Genomic DNA, 4,898 nt, shown 5'->3' on the forward strand with positions numbered 1-4,898 from the left:
GTCTCGGGCAGGTGCATCCACTTCCATATTGATACATAAGTGGAACGGTCTCCAAAACTGCTACAGTGTAATATTTTAAAACTAAAAACATCTTTATACAAATACCAAATGAACAAATTTGTTTGTTTGTTTTTTAGAGAGATTTTTGCTATAGGTCATGTGTGCTTACCAGAGAGACAGAAAGCAAGAAATCACCCTCCAGGAGGATGACCACACAGCAATCCCTTCTCCTCCATTCTCCACTAGGGATTTTAGGCATGCATGGACATGTGCCCGGCATGTTTTAAATCACTGGGTCCAGGACTTGAACCGTGGTCAACTATGTGGGAGTCCAGTGACGTAGCCATTACACCATCTGCTGATCCTAAGATTTAGCGTTTAAAAAATTTGTTTGGCAATACACTTTTTATTTTCTTTTAGAGAGAGATTTTTGCTATAGGGCACATGCACTCACTAGAGAGGGAGAAAGTGGGAAATCACCCCCCGGGCGAATGGCCATGCCACATTCCCTTCTTCTCCAGTCTCTTCTTGGAATTTTGAGTGCGCATGCACACACACCCTGCTGAGTTTCAAGCTGCCGGGTCTAGGAATCAAACTGTGTGTGGTCAACCATGTGGGGGTCCAGCATTTTAACTACTATGCTGCCTGCTGGACCCAGGAGTAATGTTTTTAAAAGGAGGATCTTTGGGGGCTGGCAAGTGGCATGATGGTTAGCGCACTAGACTCCCACATGGGTGACCGCAATTCAAGTCCCAGACCAGGAGGCTTGCTTTCTCACTATTTTTCTTTCTGGTCAAATTAATAATAATGATGATGATAAATAAAATTAAATTAAATGGGTTTTTTAGAGATTCTATAGGGCATGTGTACTTGCTGGAGAGACCGAAAGAGAGAGAGACAGAAAGTGAGAAATCACCTCCCAAGGGGGATGGACTTCGGGCATGCATGCACACGTGCCCGGCATGAGTTTAAGCCTTCAGGTTCAGGACTCGAACTGTAGTTGACTATGTGGGAGTCCCATGACATAACCATTACACCATCTGCTGGTCCCAGTAAAATGATTCTTAAAAATAAAACAAAGGAGGATCTTTGAAGGCACCTTCCCAAATCAGAGGCGTCAGGGCAGGGAGCTCATTTTGGACTCTCTCCACTGCAGACTATGGTATAATGGACCCAGGGACGCCATGAGCCAGGTGGGCAGTAGGTTGGGTCTCCAGACCTGGGCTGTGCTCCAGGTTCTTCCCCGGACCTGCAGGGTGATCTTGATCGAGTCACTTCTCTCTGGGCCTCAGTGAAAGGAAATGGTTGGACAGGTCATCTGGTCCCTGCCAGGGCCAGGGCCCCACGACTCTAAGAATGGTTCCCGGGATCACAACGACCTGCCCAGAGTTCACAAGCTGCAGACCAAGTTCCTTCTTGACCTGGCCCCAGCCTGCAGTTCCAAACTGAAGTCCCAGGGAAAGGCCCAGAGCCTGTGCCTTGAGCACGTCCTGGATCCAGGTCCTGGGACCGCCTGTGCTAGTCCTCTTTCTGCTTCACCACGCTAGTCTACATTTTCTCTAAGAGCCACCCTCCAGGGCCACTTCTTCCAGGAACACTTCCGTCTTCTTGGAATGACACCACCTGCCTCAGCTACCCCGTTGTTAAACCACTCACCACAAAGTTCCTCTGCTTTTTAGTTCATCTAGTTCCGAAAGATTTTGAGAAGAAATTTAGATCAGCCAGACCTGGATTCAAATTCCAGACTTCAGTGTTCTCATCTGTGAAGTGAGGAATGCAATCCCAGGTGTTGCGGGGTTACCTCAGATACTGCACTTAAAGAATCTCACACAAGGGAACCAGCAGTTAGCGTAATGGCTATGTCGCTGGACTCCCACGTAGTCGACCGCGGTTCGTGTCCCGGACCCGGTGGCTTAAAACTCACGCCGGGCGCGTGTGCGTGCGTGCCCAAGATCCCGAGAGGAGAATGGAGGAGAAGGGATTGCGGCGTGACCATCCCCCCTGGGGGGTGATTTCTCGCTTTCTGTCTCTATGTCTCTCTCTGTCTGTCTGGCGAGCTCACGCGCCCTACAGTGAAAATCTCTCCAAGGAGGAAAAAAAAGAATCTCACACAAGGTCTGGCACATGGATGCATGATCAATGGCTTGGATCTTTTTCAAAGATTGGGAGGGAAAAGAGGGCCAGTGGGTGGCACGGTGGATAGGGTGGCTGGATTCCACATGGCAGACTGCACGATTTGAGTCCTGGACCTGGTGGCTTGAAAACAGACTGGGCACGTGTGCATCCATGCCCAAAACCCTAAGAGGAGGATGGAGATGAAGGGATTGCCATCCCCCTTGGGGGTGGTGACCTCTCTCTCTCTCTCTCTTTCTCTCTCTCGTGAGCAACCATGCCCTATAGCAAGCTGAAAACAAACAAACAAACAAACAAAAACAAACCTAAGAGGGCAGGAACCCTGTCTGATGTCGCCTGAGCTTGTTTGTTGTTTGCTGGGCATGGGACCTATTCATGCCCTGGCAGCCATTCGCAGGGCGCGACACATTCAGGAACTTTGGCCTCGATCCAACAGCCGGGTTAAAGGAGCATCCCAAGTGGCTGAAAGATGATGGCGGGCTCATCCGGTCAGTAGAGCTGTTGGCATGAGGTGAGAGCGTGGGAGGCCAGGAGTGCGAACTCCACTCTCACTTCCCGCTCGGAGACTTAGGAAAGTTACTGACCCTTTGAACCTCACTTTCCTCAACTTGGGAATATGGGCTAACCGTCCCTATCACTAGTGATTTGGTTCATTTATTTCTGTTTAAGGAAAGTGTCTCAAATACTGCCAGACACGTAACAGGAGCCCGATATTTATTTTCTTTCGTTTTCAATTGCTAGACGACGCACATGCTCCCTGGAGACAGAGACAGAGATAGAGGGGTAGGGAGGAAGCCCCCAAGTGAGGCGTCGCCACACAATTCCTGCTTCTCCACCTCTCCTTCCTTCAGGGTTGTTGGCATGCCCGGTGTGTTTTCAAGCTGCTGGGGCCGGGATTCAAACATCGGTTGGCCATGAGGGCTCTTAATCACCAGGCCATGGGGCCAGCACGATACATTTTATATATCTGGGGCCAGTTTGGAAATCAGTATTAGTCTTAAACTTTCTATCCTCCATTTTTCTTAATATATTATCAGCTCCTTAAAGGACAAAAACTGTATCTCATATTAAAAAAACCTTCCTCATCCAAAATAGAGACAAGCGTATTGTAGAAACTCAACAATAATTGTTACTCAAGATGGTAATGACATTGCCCTTTTGGCAATATTTAGTGTTCAACCTGATCAGATAGCTGAGCTCAGTTGATTGTTGCTTTATTTTATTTTTCAGAAATATATATATATATATATATATATATATATACACACACACACACACATATAGAGGGAAAGGGAGAAAGCAGAAAGCAGGCCACCAAGTCCAGGACTCCAACCACAGTTGACCATCTGGGTGCCCAGTGCCTTAACCACCATGCCACCTGCTGGCTCCACTCATTTGATTCTTAAAACAAGGGAGGGAGAAAGGATTATGCCCATCTTGCAGCTAGAGAAACAAGGTTGTAACCAAGGTCTCACAGTCAGTGAGTTCAGGACTTGAACCCAGGCAACTCATTTCCAAATTCCACTTTTTTTTTTTTTAAAGAACTTTTCATTTTTGTTTTTATTTTATTATTATTTTTTAATTTGACCAGAGAGAGACGGAGAGAGAGAAAGGGCAAATGGGAAAGAAAGTCACCAGGTCCGGGACTCAAGTGCCGATTGACCACGTGGGAGTCCAGTGCCTTAATCACTGTGCCACCTGCCAGCCCCCCAAATCCCACTCTTGCCCGCGTAATGGTGGTTCTATGGATGGGCCATCTCTTTAAGAGATTCTGTGTCCGCTGCCGAGCTGCCTGGACATACTCGGCGTGGCAGAGCCATGGCTGGTGCTTCTTAGTGACGACATGCGGCTTGAGGCATGAAATCAGTTGTCCGAGTCGGTTCCCAGACTTAGCACGCTGAGCCTTGGGTTCTCTCTCCACTTTTGGCCTCTGTGCGCTGTTTGGGGAACATGCTTGCCGACGCGGGCCTTGCCCCACCCCTCCACGGTGCTGCCCCTACCAGGGTGACTGCAGTCTCAGGTGAGCCTCATCAGATTCCTGGCCCTTGATCCAGCTGCAGTCACCAAGAAGCCAGCAGCTCTCCTGCTTCTCTGAGAAGTCAGTGCCTCCTTGCTGTCACCTCGAATCTGGATAGCTCACGTTCTTGTCATGTGGCTTCGCTGCAGATCAGTCGCTCCAGCAGAGGCTCAGCAGTTGAAACACAGATACCAGAAGACCGGGGCACAGGCACACTGGCCTTCACCTCCAGGAAACCTCTCTTGCCCTTGCTGGTGACCCACACAGAGCGGGCGGAGTCATCAGCCTTACAGACGGGAGCAGAGAGGCCCCGGGAGGCTTGCTGGCTCAGAGGCGTCTGTGTCACTCTTTGAAGAAAGGGTTACAAGTGGTCAAACATCTTTATTGTGAAACAAAAGTCCCTTTAAGATTGTTAAAGCATCTCAACACATTTTCCTACAAGAGAAAGATTACTCTTGCTTTAGAGATTAAAAACTAGCGAAGTAGGATTACATCACAAGTCTGAAATTGACATTTCATTAACTTCTTTTTACATAATCCCTCTCCAGCTGACAGTTTCCTTTACTTGAGTATTTTTGGACTCACTTTTGTATGTTTTTTTCTTTTCCTTTCTTTTTAAGAATTATTTTATTGAAATTTTATCTATTATTATTTTTTAATTTGACCAGAGAGAGACAAAGAGAGAGCAAGCTACCAAGTCCAGGACTTGAACCGCAGTTGGCCATGTGGGATTCCAGAGTCAGAACCA

Source organism: Tupaia chinensis, unplaced genomic scaffold, assembly GCF_000334495.1.
Source record: "Tupaia chinensis unplaced genomic scaffold, TupChi_1.0 Scaffold000045_1, whole genome shotgun sequence".
Lineage (NCBI taxonomy): Eukaryota > Metazoa > Chordata > Mammalia > Scandentia > Tupaiidae > Tupaia > Tupaia belangeri.